This window comes from Lycium barbarum, chromosome 2, assembly GCF_019175385.1.
Source record: "Lycium barbarum isolate Lr01 chromosome 2, ASM1917538v2, whole genome shotgun sequence".
Classification (NCBI taxonomy): domain Eukaryota; kingdom Viridiplantae; phylum Streptophyta; class Magnoliopsida; order Solanales; family Solanaceae; genus Lycium; species Lycium barbarum.
In genome coordinates, this window is record NC_083338.1 from 98119749 (window position 1) to 98142102 (window position 22354).

The window sequence follows — 22354 nt, forward strand, 5'->3', positions numbered from 1 at the left end:
ATGCAGAGCATTCAAACCCCTTGAAAATACTTCGGCAGCTAATATGAATAAAGTAGGCGACAAAGGATCCCCTTGCTTAACACCCCTGGTTGAGTGAAATAAACCATGAGGTTGGCCATTGATGAGTACCGAATACCAGTTATTTCCAACAATTTCATAAATCAGGCTTATAAAGTGCTCACAAAATCCCATTTTCCTCAGAACATTTGTAAGAAAAGTCCATGACAACCTATCATAGGCCTTCGACATGTCCAATTTCATTACGACATTAGGAACAATAGCATTGGCATTCTTCTTGCCTTTATTGGTTCTGAGTCTGATATCAGTGATTATTTCCTGGGTCAATAAAATATTCTCCACAATGCTTCTACCCCTCACAAATCCTGCTTGATTCTATGATATCAAATCTGGCAACAAATGGACCATTCTCTCATGTACCACTCTGGAAAACACCTTGTTCACAAAGTTACTCAGACTAATAGGCCTCATGTCGCTAAAAGTGTGGACATCTTTGTTTTTTGGCAACAACACAAGATTAGTATGAGTAATGTATCTAGGCAGTTCAAAACCACTGAAGACGTCCCAAACCATGTTGAAAATATCATCCCCAACAATATCCCAGCATGTTTGGAAGAACAAGCCTGTAAAACCATCAGGACCACCTGCACTTGAACTATTTAAACCAAAAACCGCCAGCTTCACCTCTTCTTTCGTAGGAGCCGTAACGAGTTCTTCATTCTGCTCGTTACTAATCATGGAAGGGACATGTTTTAGGATATCAAACTGTGTAGGAACTGCAGTTTCATGAAATTATGCCTGAAAAAACTCAACCGCCTCCTCTGCAATATCTTCCTCATTGTCAAGCCATTGCCCCTGCGAGTTCTGTATTATTTTCAATTGTAGCATTTTTCTTCTTCCCTTCACATAAGCATGGAAGAATTTGGAATTCTTGTCACCATCTTGAAACCAAGACATTCCAGCTTTTTGCTTCCAAAATTCCTCCTCCAAATGCAATACTCTAGTAAATTCCGCTTGCACTTTCATGAGTTTCTCCCTGTTAGCATAAGATGGATTTGATTCAAAGAGTGCTTCATGAGCTTTAATCACTTCCTCAAGGTTAGTGATCTGCTGAAAAATATCACCATAAGTGGACCTGCTCCATTGGGATAAAACCTGTTTCATTTTTTTCAGCTTCACATTAAAGGTCCTGAAAGAATTAGCAACCACATCCGTCTCCCAATTTTCTTTCACAACATCAATAAAAGTATCATGCTTAGTCCAGAAATTTAAGAATTTGAAATGTTTCTTGAATTGCTGGACCTCTTGTTTGCATTCCAGCAGCAAAGGAGAGTGATCTGAGCCACACTTGATCAAATGATTAATTTCCAAACCTGGAAACAACTGTTGTAACTCAAAGTTACCCAAACACCTATCGAGCCTCTTGAATACACAATCATCTTCCCCTCTTCCATTCCACCAGGTAAAAACACTTCCCTTATATCCCAAATCAGTTAGATTACAAGATTGAATACAGTGCCTAAAATCTTCAACTTCATTCAGAGACACAGGTAAACCTCCATACTTCTCCCCTTCATCAGTGATGACATTAAAGTCACCCCTACTAACCATGGAGTTGTCATATCAGAAGCAAGATTATACAGAGAATCCCATAGTTCAATTCTTTCTATCCTATCACACTTAGCATAAACTAAGGTGACAACCAATTCCATATCTACATCCCAGTTGAATAATTTCAGTGTAAGCTGCTAGACTGTGTCCATCAAGACTGTTACTTCATAGTCTTCATCAACAAAGGCCCAAATTTTGCCAGACACATTGCAAATAGCCTTCTCTAGCCCCAACCTTCTTCTGTAACTTTCCATCTTATAGGCTTGTTGAAATGGTTCCATCAAACCTACAAGAAAGAATTTGTGTTTTGTATGCATTGTTAAAAGCCTTTTAAAAGATGTTTTTGTATTCACTGATCTAATATTCCATATTAGTGCATTCATCACTACATATGAGATTTAGAATTTGTTTTCCTTGTTGTCACCCCTGAAATATAGGGAGCATTATCCTTTGCATTTTTCTTCTTTTCTTTCACAGGCCCTTTTGCTATCTGTCTAGGGGAAATATCACTCTCTCTTGCAGCATTTAAAAAATTCTGAGCTGTTGATTCCTCATCCATATCTATTTTAGCCTCTTCCCCATCTGGAATTGCTACCTGCAAATCTGCAGCATTACCAGAACCTTTTTGCATTTCAGCCTTGTTTCTACTTGCATTTGTTTTAGAATTCTGCTGTACTATCTGAGTTCTGTTTACCCCAGAATTATCCTTTTTGCTATCCATATTATTTGCATGCCCTGTACCAGAAGACTTTGGAGTAGAATGGTGCTTATTATTGCCTGAAGCAACAGCATGCATAATTGATTTAGCACCATCATGAGGTTGAATACCAGATTCTACAGCTGGGGTCTTATCTTGAGGTTCATCAAGATTATTGCCATCCTCCTGCATACTATCTAAAAAATGTACCTTGTCCTCCTTATCATTAGTATTATGCCTCTTGATAGCATGTTTAGAAACAGCCTGAGTGTTATCTGCTGCATTTGAAATATCTACTTCCTCTTCCTCTATTACTTTGTCAAACATTGCAAGAATCTGTTGTGATAACCTTGGTGAATCAGATTTTGGCTCACTAAATGTACTGTCGTCTTGTATTTCCTTTTCTTCGTTATTTTCTTCAATCTGTTCACTCCAAAGCATTCTATCCTCACCATGAGCAGAAGTAGTTGATGGAATATCAGAAGATTCTTTATTCATAGTAACTACCAGTTCTGCAGATTTATGAAAAACAGTTTGAACCCATTGCTTAGTTTGATTTGGTGTCTTTTTTTCTGGTGTATAAACAGGTGCATCAACATTAAGAGGCTTCTCAACCACCACATCAGAAGGCGTCACTGTATTGACCTGCTTCACAAGGCTATTCCTTACATTTGGAATCACTGCAGCTTCCACGACTGGATCAATAACTGCAGCCTTAAGAGTTGTATTCCCCTCAACTGCTGCCACCATCAGCTGCTTGTTGGCATCAACAAATCCTTCCTCTTGTTCCTCTTCAACCCCATCTAAAGCATTAAATTTATTGGTAACTTGAACACCTGTACCAAGCTATTTTTGCACCTTCTTTTGATCATTTTCTTCAACTGCTGGCAAGGCCAGTTTCAACAGCTTGTTTCCATTATTATTCCCATGTTTCTGAGCTTTGTTATATTGCCATTTGTGTAAGTCCTTAACATTGCCAACTACTTTCCCACTCTCCAACACCTTAATCACGTGGTTCCTATTTCTATAATTTGATTGATTAAATTGTGATTGCCTTCTAATATTTTTGTTTGTACCTGTGTCCTGTACCTTATTTATCACAGCCGACTGTTTACCTTTGTCGTTTGCAGTATGCACTTGCAATTCCTCCTCCTCCCGCTCACCTTCACCTTCTTCCACCATTTCTTTTTCAGGAAGCAAGTCTGGATGAATTTTCCAGGATGTTTCTTCATCGTGACCTTGTAGACAACACTCTTTACAATACTTTGGCATGAAATCATATTGTATCGTCACCCACTTGGTTTTAACTTCTCCAGTAGCACTATTAACAGCTTGGATAGCCACTCTCTTAGGATGCTTCTTCAGTAAGTCAACCTCCACCTTGACTCGAGCACAACTTGGTCGTGTCTTATTTTTGGTAGCCAAATCTAAAGTGAGTGGTTTTCCTACAGCAGAAGCCATTGAAAATAATTGGGATTTTCCAAAATAATTCGGTGCTAATGTGTCTATTACACAAAAAATCAATAGTAATATCGGTTTTCAATTCACACTGCCTAGCAAGCGAAGTACGTAAAAATTGCATATCGGGCACTCCATACGAAAACTTACCAACAACTGCATATTTTAATTCCTCTTGAATAATCATATGATTAATTTCTTCCATGGAATATTGAATTGTTGGTTCCCCATGTATATAAACAATGGGTTTCAACGGAATTGGTGCAATTTCTTCACTGTTCGGAATTTCTCCATTGATACCCACTTTCGAAATTCCTCCATTGATGCCCAATTTCGAATTTAGAGCAGTAGGCAACAATAATTTGGAGTAATCAAGTGGTGGAGCTGCTGTATATGAGCTTGGCACATTGAAATTCGTTGAAATTGTTGATGGGTCACCTGTTGGCAGTGGTATATACGAAATTGGGGAATTGAAATTCGCTGAATTTGGTGGTGGTGCACCTGTTGGCAGTGAAGTCACACTTTTTTGTACAATAGGAGCAAATATGTTCGTTGATGGTGCTGCACCTGCCAGTGATGGTATTGTGGGTTGCAAAACACGTTGGTAGTGATGGTGATGCACCTGTCAGTGACGTGGGAGCATTAAAATTAATTTGATTTTGATTATTTGAGTTGTTTGAAATAGGTTTGGGTATTGTAGTTGGTTGTAGAGGCTAGACAACCTCAAGGGGAGGCTGTCCAGTGGCGTTAGACACCATTAATGGTGAAGAAGAAGCTTTCTCTCACTAGTTCCTAGAGAGAAGAGAGAGCATTTTTTGGGGTTTTTTTTTTTAGCAAATTCCAAGGTTTAGGGTTTTTTTTTTTTAGCAAATTCCACTAGGCTTGTGAGCCTAGGGCTGATTTTATAAATTTTCTCAAACCAACAAAACATAAAGAGTCTTTGTCCCTTTCTTTTGTAGTGCTAGTTCGAGTTTTTTTTTTTTTTTTTTTTAGTTTGGTTTGTATGCCGAGACTCTTTGGGGATTAAGAGAATGAACATGGGTTGTATGCCCGAAGTCCTGATGTTAATTTCGGGTTGTATGCCGGAGTGTGAAAAATAAAGAGAAATAACAGGTTGTATACCCGAGATCCTGAATGATGACTGATGATTTTTTTTTTGGCTCCTTCTTGCTTGGAGGTCGTTGTTCGTCTTTGTTTTTATGGGATTTTTGTATCTTTTTGTCATTGGAAACTTCATCTTGGATCTTTATCCGCGATTGCACATTTCTAGTACGCTAGCTCAGGGAGGTTAGGCCAAGAGAGGGATAGTGCATGTAAACACTCAGAAATGGTACAGGCTTATGATGTGGTTGTCAAAGAAAAGGCTTTAGGCTCAAAGGGGGAATGCTAGGGATAATGTCATTTGGTAGTCTAGAACGGCTCAAATGGTTCAAAGAAGGCCTACGATCCTTTCCTATACCGAGTGTTACTCATAATTTCGCCTCAACAGACATTCAGGCCAAGTTCTAGATCATAATGCAATGCAATTGAACGCTATCTAAAGCTCACCACACAATGCACAGGAAACAATGAGATTGGTTTTGTTCTTGTCTTACAAGCATGCAAGAGAATTTTTCAAGTGTCACTTGAGGAGTAAATGAGAGGTACCAAAAGAATCTATGGTTTACCACGAAGTCAGTCCTCTCCATCATATCGATTGTTACTTGTTTCTTTCCTATGCTCATTCCTAACTGTGTTGGTACCAACCAAAGTCAAAGATATGAATCTAAAGAATATTTTTTTTTTGTATTTTTTGAATTAGGGGTACCGAACCCAAGAAGGGTTGCCTACGTATCTCATCTTTGATGAGAATCAGGTGATCGTAGTTCGTTCAGATAGGATAGAAAGAAAGAAATAAAATATTTTTGTGATTTTTCAAAAATAAAGTTTTTTTTGGTGATTTTTTGAATAATGAATACCGAACCCAAAAGGGCTGCCTACGTATCTCATCAAAGAAGAGAATCAGGTGTGTTAGTTAATGCAGATAAGATGTAAAAAGAGGTGCCGATTGAAGGCAGAGTTTTGCAAGTACTCCGACAGACGGCAAGAGGGTGTGCCAATCGTAGGTACGGGGCTTTGAAAATTATCCAGGCAGGGACCAATCATAGGCTCAGAGCTTTGAAAATATCTTGACATGCAGTCAGAAAAAGTAAGCCGATCGCAGCCACAACTTTGAAAATACTCTAACAACGGCCGAGAAGATGGTTGTCAACCGTAGATGGAGCCTTGACATTACTCCAGTACGTTGACAAGATGAGAAGGTCGGACGTTGGCAGAAATTTGAGACTATTATGCATCCATTGGCATGGTTGGCTATGAAGAAATGCCAACATCAACGGAGCTTTAAAAAAATAATTCGCGTCCGCTGGCAAGGTGATAAGAGGGGATGCCAATCTTTATGGAGTTTCTAAAAATACTCCGCGCCCATCAGTAAGATTGCAATGATTGGGTGCCAAACTGTTTGTGGAACTTTGACATTACTCCTTGTTAGTTGGCACGATTATTGTATAGCTGAGGGGGGAAGGATTTACTTGTTTTGAACCCTTGGGGTTGAAAAATAAAGGCCGATATGCCAAAGTTACATGGCTCGCGATGCTTGGTAGAAGAAGAAAAGCTTATATCCCAGATTTTGGGACCAAAGCCAGGTGATGGTTGGGGTAAGGCTGGTATTGCCGCTGTTGGGTTTTGGATTTCAAGGGGTTGATTGACGCTCTTAGAAGCTTTTTTGGAGAGCGTCTTTGAACTGCTCCAAAATAATTGTCCAGTTTTTTATTTCGGTGAATTATTTGGAAACAGTGGGGAGACCGAACCCCTATGTAGGGTTGCCTACGTATCTTGCCAGGACAAGAATCAGGTCAGACGTAATTCGGACAGATACGGTGTAGTATGCGATTTGTATGATTTCTATGAATTGGTGGTTGTATTGAAAAGAGGTGAGGCTATGAACAAGAATTCGGACCTGGAAAAGTCTGTTCCGGAGATGGAAAGAATGTACAAGGCTGTTTTGTATTAAAAAAGAATGGTAAAGTCACAATGATGCTAGCAAAGGCCGGAAATGGGTATGAAAAATAATGTGGCTGTGAGGGTGGTCGTAAAGACCAAAAAATGGGTGTGAGGGTTTGGAAATGTTCCAAGGTCAACACAAGTCAACCAAAATTGTCCGATAAAATAGACGAGGCGGAAGAAGGTATGTCTACTATATATGTACAACTAAAGAATGTCTAATAAATACAGTATGTGAAAAAAATAAAGAATATGTAAGATACAAAGAGCATGTAGCAAATAAAGGATATGTGACAAATAAAGAATGAAATTAATCTGGCGAGAGCAGTGATCAAATTTATACGTACAACGGCCTAAGAATTCTAAGAGTAGATTCACCTAAGCTGATAAAGAATATTCGGACAACTGCGAGATGGCAAGTAGTAAGATTAGCCCACCAATCTTTGAAGCTAAGGAGTTTGAAGAAGGTTCGGAGGAGCACAAAGCACAACTCGCGTGCAAAATGTGTGTATGTGTACGGCCAAAGACTCAATTGAAAGTGAGATGACAGTATAAAGAAAGCAGTAACATTTAGTGTCGTCAAACAATTAAGGAACATAAGTTTGGCTTTGGCTTGCGTCCTTTCAAAGCTATTATTATAGTAGTTCACGATATATATAACAAGCAATAATAATAAAAACAGATAAATAATCACATATCCCTCAAGTGCTCACTTAAGCTAAGTCTGTTAAGGTTAAAACCTAGGTAATCCCCAGCGGAGTCGCCATTCTGTCACGCCCTATTTTGAACGGGGTCCAAGATAGTTTGCAACTTTCCGATTCTTCTAACTGGTTTAAAAAAGTTAGAGTCGTCACCTAATTTTTAAGGAAAATCAGGAAACCTATATTTACTTGTGTGTCTACTCCATTTTTAGTTCACGAAACCTATAAGATTGTAGATAATAGTTTTATTTACCCCGAGGGGAAGGTATTAAGCATCCCTCAGAGCCTGCCCGAAGACAGTCCTTAGACTTAGTTTAACTGAACACTAGAGGGGGATTATCTATCTGTTTATCATTATTATTACATGTTTTCAAAATGTTATGAGTTCATGAAAAGCTATGCTAGGTGATAATATACTAAGTATGTACAGTGTATAAAAATGTATGTATATCAAGTATCAAGTATTTATAAAGAATGTATATCGATAGGAATGTATAAAGGATTGTAAATAAAACATACCACGTTCGATAGTAGTGTATTTTCTAGTAAAATGAGTATATATCTATTGTCACAAAAGGTATATCAGTTGGTGTAAATAATATATACAACTATATAAAAGATGTATAAAAAATATAAGAGTATAGATATATCAAGTATATAAAAAATGTGTGTCTATGTAAAAAAACGAATGTATGTATATGAAACATATAAAGAATGTATTTCAAGTATAAAAGAGTGTATATCAAACATAAAATGTCTAAAGAATTGTATAACTAGGTATATTAGTGCATAAAGAACGTAAAAACAATCTACGAATATTCATTGGTGTAAAGAGTTTATATAATAAAATTATTAAGAAAAGTGAATTTGATTTGACTTGTTTCTACCGTTTAATTAAAAAGAATGTTCATTTAGTGAATATCCTATCAAAAGAATAAGGAACAAAAGGATAGTAAAAGTTTTTGGTAAAAAATAAGTATAAGGAATTGTGTATAAAAAATGAGTGAAAAAGATATAATGCCTTTAAAAAAAAATGAAAGATTTGTAAATGGATGGCCTAGTATTTACCTAGCGTCAAAAATGTGGATTTAACTTAACTAAAATATGTATTGGTGTATACGAAATAATATAAAATGTACGTTGTATTAAAAGTGTATAAAGAATATAAAATAAAGGATGAACTAGTATTTTTTGCCTAAATACCAAAAGTGTGAATTTAATTAACGAAGCATTTATACCAAATCAATTTAATCTATTTATGAAAGTATTGACGGCCTAAATCTTGCCTAAAGCGAATGACAAATTTTAAGTTAAACAAACACGACGACAAATAAATACATATATCAGCATGTCATTCCAAAGATAAAGTTTCCACTATACTACGAGTTCATGTTTTGTACATTTATAAAGAACACAGAAAGTAAATACAAACAGTGATTAGGGTTCCTTCCGAGTATCGTCTTCAAGATGTATTTTCTCGTACCTATATAAGCACTTGGTAAAAATGTTAGTAAGAAAATAAATAATTATTTAAAATAAAAAAACCCGTCTTTTGTACATGGGAGGCCTCGGAAATCGACGGAAATTTCTTCATCGGCCAGTTGGGTTTAGTATTCGGCCAAATGAATTTAACTAAATGCGATAAAAAAGTTAACAGTACATTTGGCCGCCGAAAGTATATTCCGAGCACAAAACCAATATTTGTTTAGTAAAAGAAATATAAATAGTCTGAGAAATGCAGCCAGCAGCAAAGAATATCAACGGGACAACAAACCAGTAGTCGGAGCCGCGAGACAGTATAAAATCCGACCATAAAGTTCAATGCAACAGTAATTGGAGAATAGCCGCACAAAAACGTCCAAAATGGAACAAAAATGCATTCAGTAGCAGCCAAAGAAATAAAAATAATCAAAGAGGTGACTGGAAAAATATACAATGACAGCCCAACATCAACAATAATAGGCAATAGCGGAAATGATAGCAAAACAAATTAGCAATGGTAAGAATTGGAGCAAAAATAATCACAAACAGAACTTGAGGGTCGTCGGAGAAATTGGAGCTACGCCGGAGCGGGAAGTGGGCATGGCGGTGTGTGCTTGGACGTCACAGGTGGTTTGGTCGGAGTTGGGTGGTATGCGAGCTGGTTGGTCTTGTTTTCGTCGTAGAAGCTCGAAGAAAAAGGGAAAGGGGACGGGGAGTAACGACTGGTGGGTGGTGGCGCGGTCAACTGCTCCGGCGTCGTGAGTCCGCCGGAGCAGGCAGTGGGGAGAACGAAGGGGGAGAATAAGTGGGGGTATTGTGGGCTGGTGAAGTTTGGTTCGCCGGGGTGGTGGTCGGCGGCTGTGGGTGAAGAGGAGGAAGGGAAGAGAATGTATAGGGTTAGGGAAAAATCTGAATTTAGAGTGTAAAAAATAGAAATGACCCCATTTATTATCCAAAAAATAAAAGAGTGCACCCCTTTGTCCCCTCAATGCTTATTTTAATCCTTGGGTTATTGTCCAATGGGGATTTCACCCTTTTAACCAATGTATAAAAAATTATTAATCAATGGATCAAAAACCCAACCCATCACCTCAAATGTCGACTTTTAAAAAGGTGACGAGACCTTGACTTTTTGCTCTGCGTTTAAAAATTAATTGCTCCGATTTTCTCTGCACTGACGGACTGTACTAAAATATAGTTAAATAATAATGTAAGTATAAATATAAATATTAATATGTATTGCTATAAAATTAAGAAACAATTATTAATTGCACAAAAATGGTAGTATTACGCTGTACATGTGCAAAATAATGATTCTTGGAAAATGACAATAAATTGATAAAATTCCTAAAATAAGGATAATCATCAATAAATTGTCAAAAAATGTAAAAATGTGTAAAAAATGTATTCCTGTGCCTCCGAACAGTCCCCAATTCCACAGCGGGCTGTGTCTTAGTCAGCTCCGTCATTCTGTTCTCAATACCATCTATCCGAGAGTGGATCTGTAGGTGGTCATCAGCCATTTGTTTTTTTATCAGCCTTAAAGCTGCATCAATAGCCTTTTTATTGTACAATTTCAGCTCGGTCATGATCTGCTTGACCTGCCTATCTATTCTATCTGCTTGCAGGACCACTGTCCCAAAATTCTCTCGGTTGAAAATCATCTTTCTGGCAATTTCGGGTGGGACTCCCGGTATGGGCTGAGCCGGTGCTGGGCTCGCTCCAGTGGAAGAGGTGGGACCACCCGAAGTAGGTGGAGCTGGAGCTGGCATGGGTTGTGAAGCGTAGTCAGCTAGTGGAGCCTCAGAATCTGTGGGCTGACCCGCAGCAGTTGCCTCTGCACCCATGATAGCTAAGGGTAGAACATCTGATCCCGTTGGCCCCTCCGGCACATCAGAAGACGAGGCAGATGGCATTGTACCTTGGCCCAACATATCATCTCTGCCCTTTGTGATGTCATAGATACTCCTGGCGATCATACTATGGTCGATAAAGGGGAGGGGTTCCGGTTCCTCTCGCAGGCATAAGAACGTGAGCAAACATGGATGAATCAGAGAAGTGACTAGTTGTGTGGCTCTCTCCCAGAGATATGCGGCTACCAGTCTTCCGATGTTGATCTTATACCTCGACATAAGGGCAGCCACAAGAACAGCTCTGTCCGGGGTCAAATAATTATCTGCCTGGGTAGGACGGATGCGGAACAGAACAATCTGCCACCAAAACTTTGCCTCAGGTGTGAGGGTGTTTTTCCAAATCCTCGTAGTGGCTGTCAGCTTTGGCACTATTGCCCATTCGGGATCTGCCGACCGTGCAATCACTGAGGCCACCCATTTTCTGACTGGGATTGTATCTTTCTGTGCAATTTTGTAGACAAACTCTCCTTCTTCCGCCACTGTAGGCGCAATATAATCCTCTCCGAATAGTACTTTATTGATGGCCATCGGAGAAACATCAATCTTCGTTTTGCGCACTACTACCTCATTCATGGCCGACACTTGAGTTGCGCGCTGCCCTTTTTTCTGTGCTTTGAATACAACAGCCCCATAAGAAGCGTAGAATTCCCGAACAAGAGCCGGGATGTAGGACCCTACAGGGTTTTTCAAAAACTCTAACTTGTGGAAGCGGAGAGTGTCACGGATGCTCGGATATCCATCGAGACCATCGAAGCTGACGTTCCGTTCCTCAAAAATACTTCTCTTCGGGCCCTTCCCCTCATGCTTTGCTAGCTCACACCCTTTGTTGTACAGTTCTTCAGACCCCTCCACAGAAAACCGGAGGTCCTGCTTATATACTGCCCTCATCCGGATGTCAGTCTCTCTTCTTTCCTGCTCGCGCTCTTGTTCGCGCTCCTCCGCAGTAGGCTGTCTAATGGGTGGTTGTGGCCGGTGTGGTGGTGTGACAGCCTCCCTGGGTCTACTATGGCTCGACGAACTAGAAGAACTCTCCTCATCAGACGAGGAGGAACTTTCGGATGGTGAGGCTGGTTTGGTAGGTGCCGCGAGCTTCTTTGAAGCCCTTGTGCCTTTGAGTTGATCTTCATCGCGCAACCTCGAGGTTACGTTGCTTGCACCGCGGCCTTTTTCTTTGCCGACAATCTTGGGTGCAACCTTCTTTCCTTGCCTTAGGTTACCTATACCGGTGAAGGCAAAGTTAGCTATGATACATAAAAGGCTTTTCAATTATACAACTTATTGGTTTAAGTTCAGGACTCTAATTAGCTCATGTACCGTAACACGGTCGACGGACCGTCGATAGTGTTACGGGCCGTATCTTCAACTGTAACTCACTTTAGTCATTTATAACACTAGGACCGTAACACGTTCGATGGACAGTCAATCGTGTTACAGTCCGTAAAATCTTACCGTAACGTGACCCAAATTTCCAGAAAGTTTTGGGGAAATCATAGGTGTTACGGTCCGTCAACCGTGTTACGGTCCTAACACCTTACCGTAACGTCACCTAAATTTCCAGAAAATTTTGGGGAAATCATAGGTGTTACGGTATGATGTTACGGTCCGTAACATGTTACGGCCTGGAACACTGAACGTCAGGCAACATTGCACAGATTCTCAGCGTAGCCAAACTTTCCCGTTTAAGCACGAGGCCAAGATTTTCAACTTTACGCTCCTTGGGTATGGTATAAAACACTAGTTGATCCCCTCACATACCTCAGGTTACTCAGACTTCACCCGGTTTTATCCAAGTTTTCTTTGAAACCTTTTATCGAACAGTTGGCGAGCAAACCAATTTAGTAGTTTCACGAATAAAACTTTCAATCGGGGTGCCCTCCGACTCAGTGGGAGACAATGTCCTTGTGCCCAGGAGTCTCTCAAACAGCAATCATACCAAACCCAACCCCCACCATTGTTAAATCCCATGCAATTATTCAATGGGGATTCAAAATCATTCAAAATCATAAGTACATGGCATTTAATCATGGAAGATCATACCAATCCTATCGATAGACGAAAGACTAGAGAGAGTCAACACATTGTCATACCTGATCGTGGACGATGCTTGGATGAAAACTTGAGACTAAACCAAAACAGCGATGGACTTTGACGAGAAAAATCAACAGCTATGGTAAGGTAATGGTGGAGAGATGGTGAAGGGGAGATGAAGAGAGGATAATGGAGGTTATGAGGGAGAGGGGGAGTTAAAAAGAGAGAAAGGCGTCGTTTGAATGGGATTATAACCGTCGGGTGATGTATTTAAACATGCCCGACCGTTACGCTTCGAGTTACGGACCGTAACCCAAGGCACGAGCCGTAACTCGTGTTACGGTCTACCCAAACGACCCCGTTTTCATTTTTCATTAATGACATGGTAATACAGCCGACGGACCGTAACTCATGTTACGGTCCGTATTACCTGGCGTAACGGGTGCAAATTTTCCAATGGTTGCCCTGATTTCTGTCAAGGTTACGCTCATGTGTTATGGTCCGTAATGCGATTCGACGGTCCGTAACTCAGACCGTAATACTTTTCCCTCATCCTTAAGTGATTGCTGCATTTTTTTCATCTTGTGACGCTCCATTATACGAACCATAACATGAGTTACGGGGCGTAACGTGGAGCGTCCTTTCATTGCAAACTTTAGCACTTACTTTCTTTTGGCCTCTTCTGTCCTCAAAATCCTACCACATCAGCAACCATCAAAAACATAAAAGAAAACAAAGGAAATACGATATTTAAAGTACTTATAAAGTAGTAAATATGGGTTGCCTCCACACAGCGCTTGGTTTAACGTCACGGCTCGACGTGATACCTCAATTTCCAGTTCAGGAACCGTATTTCAAACGATACCGATCAACCACTTTACCATCATCAATGCACCAATGATAGTGCTTCACTCTTTGTGCATTCACTTTAAAAGTCCGAGTGCCATCCTTGGTTTTCACCTCAATGACACTTCCATTTGGGGAAACACTTACAATTTCAAACGTACCGGACCATCGAGACTTTAGCTTGCCCGAAAAGAACTTTAGGCGCGAATTGTACAACAAGACCAAGTCCTTCGGCTGAAAATCCCTTTTGAGGATCTTCGAGTCATGATAGTATTTCATCTTTTCCTTGTACAGTGTTGCACTTTCATAGGCATTGTACCTAAATTCATCCATCTCGTTGATTTGAAACAACCTCAGCTTTGTTGCTTCATGCCTATCCATGTTCAGCTTTTTCAATGCCCAAAGGGCCTTATGCTAAAGCTCAATAGGTAAATAACATGCCTTCCCAAATACCAACTTATACGGTGAAGTCCCAATAGGCGTTTTGAACGCTGTGCGATATTCCCATAGAGCATCATCCAACTTTTTGGACTAGTCAGTGCGATTCACATTGACCGTCCTTGCCAAGATGCTCTTTATCTCTCTGTTGGAGACTTTAACCTGACCACTCGTCTGAGGATGATATGGAGTGGCAACCCTGTGGTGCACGCCATATTTTTCAAGAAGATCAGTGAATGGTTTGTTGCAGAAATGAGAAACGCCATCACTAATAATAACTCTAGGAGTGCCAAATCTAGTAAAGATGTTCTTTTATAGAAAGGCAATGACTCTCCTACCATCATTGTTAGGCAAGGCCACCGCCTCCACCCACTTGGAGACATAATCCACCGCAACAAGAATATATTTCAGGCCATACGAGCTCACAAAGGGCCCTATAAAATCAATGCCCCACACATCAAAGAGCTCCACCTCAAGCACAAAATTCATCGGTGTTTCATCCTTCCGACCTATTGTGCCCTGGCGCTGGCATTTATCACAAGAACGTGCCAACATATTCGCATCACGATAGATGGCTGGCCAATAGTAGCCACACTTTAGCACCTTGGCTGCAGTTCTATTTCCACTATGATGCCTGCCAACCGGATAATCATGACAAGCCTTCAAAATATCCATCACCTCAGATTCAGCCACACATCTTCTGATCATATTATCTGCACAAGTCCTGAATAATTAAGACTCATCCCAATAATATTGTCGGCAATCTCTCAAGAATTTCTTCTTTTGATATGCCTTCAAATCTTCAGGAACAATGCTATTTACCAAATAATTGTCAATATCGGCATACCATGGTGCCACATCACTGGAGACTGCCAAGACTCTTTGATCCGGAAAAGTGTCATCAATATCCAGCACATCAATCGGTCTCCCTGATGCTTCAAGTCTGGAGAGATGGTTAGCCACTTGAATTTTTGACCCTTTTCGGTCTTAGACTTTAAAGTCAAATTCTTGTAGAAACAACACCCATCTTATCAACCGAGGCTTAGCATCATTTTTAGCCATTAAGTACCGCAGGGCAGCATGGTCAGCGTGAACCACTACCTTGGCACCCAATAAATAAGCCCAAAACTTTTCAAAGGCATAAACAATAGCAAGTAGCTTCTGCTCTGTTACTGTATAGTTCAATTGAGCTCCATTTAGTGTTTTGCTGGCATAATAAATTGGGTGCAAGATTTTGTTGAGCCGCTGACCAAGCACAGCGCCAATTGCAAGAGCACTGGCATCACATATTAATTCAAAGGGCAACGACCAATCCGGGGACACAACAATAGGGGTTGAGGTCAATTTTAACTTCAACTCGTCGAAAGCCTTGATGCACTTCTCATCAAAATTGAATTTGGACTCCTTTTCCAAGAGTTTGCACATTGGATTTGCAATTTTGGAGAAGTCTTTGATAAATCTTCTATAGAATCCGGCGTGCCCCAAGAAACTCCGAACCTCTTTTACTGAGGTGGGTGGAGGGAGTTTTGAAATCACATCGATTTTGGCTTGGTCAACCTCAATCCCTCTTTCGAAAATCTTATGGCCAAGGACAATTCCCTCTTTTACCATAAAATGACACTTTTCCCAATTGAGAACGAGGTTTATCTCCTCACACCTTTGTAGCACCCGATCAAGATGGTCTAAACATTCATCGAATGAATCTCCCACAACAGAGAAGTCATCCATGAAAACTTCAAGGAAGTTTTCAACCATGTCAGAGAATATGGACATCATGCATCGTTAGAAAGTAGCTGGGGCATTGCAAAGACTAAATGGCATTCGGTTGAAAGCGAATGTCCCATAGAGACAAGTGAAAGTAGTCTTTTCTTGGTCTTCCAATGCAATGTTGATTTGGTTGTAACCTGAGTACCCATCCAAGAAACAATAATAAGACCTTCAAGCTAGCCGATCAAGCATTTGATCAATAAAAGGCATCGGGAAATGATCCTTGCAAGATGCAATGTTCAGCTTTCTGTAGTCCATACACACTCTCCAACCGGTGACAGTTCTTGTAGGAATCAACTCATTTTTAGAATTAGGGACAACAATGATGCCCCCTTTCTTTGGCACACATTGGACTGGACTTACCCATGGACTGTTGGCAATCGGGTAAACCACCCCAGCATCTAGCCACTTAATAATCTATTTCTTTACCCCCTCTTGCATCGGTGGATTCAATCTTCTCTGATGCTCAACACTTGGTGAACTTTCCTCTTCCAACTGAATTCGGTGCTCACAAATTCCGGAGGGAATCCCCCGGATGTCTGCAATAGTCCAACCTAAAGCTCTCAAATGTTTCCTCAAAACTGCGATGAGTCTATGAGTTTGGCCCTCATTCAGAAGTGATGACACAATAACTGGGAGAGTGACATTTGCTCCAAGAAACTCATATCTAAGATGGGATGGAAGTTGCTTGAGCTCCAACTTCGGTGGCTCAATAATTGACGGTTTTGCTGGAGGAGTTGTTCACTTTTCTAAATCAAGAGACAATTTCTTGGGCTCATAAGAGTAAGACCCCAGACCGGTGAGTGAATTCACCGACTCAATATATCCCTCCATTTCTTCTGCATCAAAATTGACCAAGATGGCCGATAATGCTTCACCCAAGTATTCTTCCTCCATCTTGAATTCTACCGCTTCATCCACCACATCAAAAGAATTAATGACTGAAATACTTTGATAAAGACTAGGAAATTTCATACCCTTGCTGGCGTGAAAAGTCACCTCCTCATCGTTAACCCGGAACTTGATTTCATTCTTTTCTGAATCCATAAGAGCCCTCCCTGTAGCAAGGAAAGGTCTCCCCAGAATAATAGGAATTTCTTGATCAACAGCACAGTCAAGAATCACGAAATCTGCCGGCAGTAGGAATTCCCCAATTTGAACAAGCACATCATCAACTACCCTAACTGGCCTTTTTATCGACCTGTCAGTCATCTGCAACTTCATGGTAGTGGGCCTTGGTATCCCTAATCCTGATCTCTTGAAAATCTCAAGGGGCATAAAATTTATGCTAGCCCCGTTATCACACAACGCCTTGGCAAAATCCTGCTACCCTCTGGTGCATGGAATGGTGAATGCTCCAAGATCTTCCCTTTTTTACATTGTGTTCTTGGAAATAATAGCACTGACGCGATGAGTGATACCCACAGTGTCGTGTTTCAATGGCTTCTTCTTCTTTGTTAAGAGATCCTTCAAATACTTAGCAAACCCAGGAATTTCTTGGACAGCGTCCATGAAAGGAATGTTCATCGTCAATTGCTTGAGTTGATTATAAAATAGCAAACACTCGTTATCTTCTGTTTTCCTCACTAGCCTTTGAGGAAAAGGTGGTGAAGATTTGAACATTTGAGTCAAAGGGCGTAGAGCGCCAGAATGTTTTGCCTTCCCCTTTTCATATTTTTCTCCTTATGCCTTGAGATTATGATGATTTTGCTCCTCTTCAGCTGTAATAGGGACTTCCTCCTCTGTTTCTTCCTCCACAATATCATCAGATACATCAGGTTGTGCCTCTTCTTCAACAATTGGCTCAAGATCAATCACTTGTTTATCAGTACCTTGAAGTATTTTTCCACTGCGGGTGCTAATAGCAGCTACATGCTCCACAGAGTTTACCCCACTACCTTTCGGATTTGGAACTGTATCACTTGGTAGTTGTCCACGTTGAGGAGTATGGACTTCTCTGGAAAGGTATATGAATTTCCATTCAAGCTTCTGAATGGCAGCTGAATGAGATATTTGAACATGAGACATTCCCTTTGTTGTACTTTCAGTTTTGTCCTGATTCATTAGCATTTTCTGCATCATACTTTTCAGCTCCGCAGATTCATTAGCAGCATTGCTAGCAGAGTTGCTTGCTGAATTGTGTCTCCACTGTTGGGAACTTGATGCTTTCCCCCTTGGTGGAATGTAGGGGTTAGAGCTCTTGTTTCCATAATTGTTGTTATTGTAATTCTCTTGATTTGGATTTCCCTGATCATTTCTGCTATAATTGTTCCCTTGCAATTGGTGTTGAGGATTTTGCCATGGGTGATGGCCCGGAACTTGATAATTTTGCCTTTGATAACCCCCTTGGGAGTTGTTGACATAATTAGCATCTTCGTAATGTTGTTGCCCATCTTGGTACGTCCCCTCAGGGACTTGATACATCCCCTATGGATGAGGTGGTAACTCTTCAACAACATTTACCCCTTGTGCATCCTTTTCTGCCAACTTCTTTGATAATAGATCCACTGTGGTTTGCAATTAAGCAAAGACATGATCTCTCTCGTGGTTTTCTTTTGCAACAACAGCTAGTGATGGACTACCATAAGAGAGACTCTCACTATCAGTTTAATTCCAAGCTTGATTGTGGGTGGTAAGTTTATCAAGCAAACGGGTGATGTTGATAAATGACTTGTCTATGAAGCATCCTCCCGCGGCAGTATTGACAGTAATTTGATTCATTGTATCTAAGCCCTTGTAGAATTTCTCGGTGAGAATAGCATTCGGAAACCCGTGAGTTGGAGATTCAGCTAGATAGTACTTGAACCGCTCCCATGCCGAATATAATTGTTCCCCCGGGAGCTGTTTGAACTCAAAGATCTTATCTCGAAGTTCAGCCTTTTTGCTCGGTGGGAACCACTTCTTCAAAAATGTATTGGCTAGCTCGCTCTAGGTATGAATAGAATTGCTGGGAAGCTTTTCATACCATTCCTTGCTTGGCCAGCCAAGGAATATTTGAAGACCCGTAACCGAAGTGCATAAGCAGAAATAGCACTTTGAGATTGTTGAGCACATACGTGCAGGAAGTTCTTCAAATGTCGGAGTGGACAGTCCTCCGAAGAATTTCGGAAATAACCTTCAAGTTTCAGCAGCTGATAGATAGAACTATCAATTTTGAAAGTAGCATTTCCAGTCCTAGGAGGGACCACAGCAGAAGCATAATCGGCTTTATTGATGAATTCCACAAATATATTCTCATCTTCCTCTTTTTCTTGTGCAGACGGGTTCATTTGGAGCCCACGTTGGTTTCCTTGATTTCGATTATGTCTTCTTGCCATGTTCACCTAGTTCACTAAAACAGCAAACAAGGTGTGATGGAATAGAAAAACTTTTAACGAAAAGTACACAACAATCTGTAATTTCAAAATCGTATTCCCAAAATTTGATACGCTCATATTACCCCTATGAGTGGCGTAAAGCGATCGTTGTCAAATATAATAACCCAAACAAGGTTGGGGTCGAATCCCACAGGGAATAGGGAGAGAAACGGGTACTAATTGTATGCAATACTAGTCTTTAAAGGCTTTAATCCTATGCCGAATAGTTTGAAATATTTGTTGTGTAATGTAATTGAATACTTTGACCTGAATTGTACTTAATGCGAGAGAGAGACTAAGGTTGTGTTCCCCACTTTGATTAGATATTATGCTTCAGGTTTCAATGTGATATACTTCTAATGGTTGTTCTAAGAGTATGCACTTGATCTCTTAAGGACTTCCTAATGTTTGCCAATAGTTAGGCTGTATTTCCTCTTTATGATTTTTCCAAATGTGAAAGAGTTGAACTCGAAGAGCGACCAATAATGTCAATTAGACTTGTTCTTATTCCTAAGTTAGTCTATTAAACGAGGGTTAACGCCCCGAGTCATTGTTATTCAATCTTACCAATACTAACTCTCTTTCTCAAGAAAAGTTAGTATAATGGCTTAGGCTAATGCTTGTAATCATTACCCAATGCTAACGCACAAAGATAGAATAAATACTAACAACCATTATGCATATATCAATAGTAGAAACCCATTCACATAATACCCATCATGAGGTCCACAACCTTAGAATTAAAGTTAGCTACTCATCATTTTGGTTAACATATACTTACAATGCTAATACAATGTAGAATGAGGGTGAAGTTGGTGCTTTAAATGCTCCAACCACTTCACAAATATCCAAGGCTTAAAGTTAATGCTCCTAAAAGATCAGAATAATTGTTAAAAACCTAACTTTAAGTATTTATAGGGCCAAACATCTCGCCAAAGTTCTAAACAAAAACACCCTTCGCGGCATCGTTACGGACCGTAACACGGGTTACGGTCCATCCTTCGGTTCCGTCCTTTGTTAGCTTGATATAGGTCAACCGTTACGGCTTCTTGCGACGGACCGTAACACAGGTTACAGTCCGTATCTTCCAGCGGATCATTGGTTCGGTGTTCAGTGGACAATGCATTACGCCATGATGTTACGCCCCATAACCTGCGTTACGAACCGTCCTTCTGGGCGTAACATGTGACACTACTTAGGCTTCTTATTGGACATTTCCTTCAGATTACGGTACACGTTATGGCCCGTAACATGAGTTACGGACCGTCCTTTATAGCGGCACGTATCTGGATCTGCCTCTTCGGGTACGAATCACGTTACGGTCCGTAACTCGAGTTACGGATCGTCCTTTTGCTCCAAGTTGTCCGTTTTTCAGTATTTCTTATCATTTCCGTTCCTTAGTCAACGAACCCTACAAAACACAAAAATAACATAAGAAACAATATAAAAACACTTAAAAACATGCAACACTTCTAGGGAAAAAGACATAAAATGTGCCGAAATTCACGGTACATCAGACACCTCAATTCCAACTTTCTAACCCAAGTCCCAAAATGCACCGAGTACATTGGGAAATGAACCAGTTATGCACACAAGCTCTAAAAGACCATCCGGACCTCTCGGAATCGACGGATTTCCCAGAAAGGTCCGTTTATCCAAAAGTCAACTCTTTTTCGCTTAAAGCCAATTGTTTTTCAAACAGTCATCAAAATCAACCCGAACACCTCGAAAAGCATCTCAAAAGTCCTCTTGGGTCAAAATTAAGCTAAACAAGCTCGGGGAAAGGTCAAAAGTGCCGAAAAGACTATAATGACCATCTAGTTGTTACACAAACAAAAGCAGAGGTAGAGGTATATCACAATTCAGGTAATTCTCCACCGATTGAACCTAACACAGAGAAGGCGAGTAAAATTGTTTCACCAATTCCAATGGAGGACGGGATAGAATTAAATGGACCGGAGAGCCCTAATTCTAATATCAAAATTACATTGGAAGACATTAGGGATGAGGTTGAATATTGGGGGACATCAGTTGTTTGTTATGTATTAGGGTCGAACCCCCTTCAAACAGTTATGGATGGGTTTTTTTATAGAATATGGAAGAAATTGGGGGTAGACAAAGTAGGTAGGTGAATCGAGAGGTATTCATGGTACGATTTCATAATGCAGAGGATCGGGGAAAAGTAGTTGAGGAGGGTGTCCAAATGTTTGATCGCAAACCCATAGTGGTCAGACCATAGAGACCCGATATTGAAGTAATGAATTATAAGGTGGAGAAGTTTCCAGTTTGGATAAGGTTGCTTGGGTTAGCTATTAAATATTGGGGGGAAAATGCCTTAAACAAAGATTGTTGGTCTGGTAGGAAATCCATTAAAGTCAGATAAAGCAACAACACATAAGCATAGGCTTAAATATGCAAGATTGTTTGTGGAAATGCCACTGAATAAGCCCTATCCATCTGAGATATTGTTTGAAAATAAAGTGGGGAGAATTGTTGAGCAAGAAGTGGAAACCAGTTATGTGCACAAGATGCAAGAATTTTGGGCATGATCTGAGTGATTGTAAGAGAAAATAATGGGATACAGCATGGTTAGAAAGGTTGTAGAAGGGGCAACAGAATGACCCAGAGGGGAAGGGACTTGAACTAATGCAAATATCAGCTGTAACTCAAAATACTCAGATTAATGAGCAAGGGAAATAAAACCTACCAGCAGCAAAAGGGGGACAATAGTAGAAAAGAGCTGATGCAAAAACTAGATATCAAGTGAGAAAAATAGTAGTACTTGCAAGGAAGGGAACTGAAACAAGTAATTCTTACAAACCATTGGGAGGAAGTAGAACAGGGGCAAAGCAGTGCAAGTCTGGAAGCAATCCCAGGAAATGACCATAGGAAGGAGTAGGATGGGGGGGGGGACCCTATCCCAAATGGATAGTATTGGATTTTGGAACTCCAGCGGTCTAAATAGGGATGACAAACAAAAAGAGATACAGGTGTTTT

General features: G+C 40.4%; 1 non-coding gene across 1 annotated transcript; it reads left to right on the forward strand.

The window, feature by feature from the left end:
* The first annotated feature begins 18768 nt into the window (after window positions 1-18768).
* On the forward strand, window positions 18769-18874 carry LOC132629628 (small nucleolar RNA R71). The gene has a single exon (XR_009578390.1). It is a non-coding gene; the product is annotated as a small nucleolar RNA R71 (small nucleolar RNA).
* The last annotated feature ends 3480 nt before the right edge of the window (window positions 18875-22354 follow it).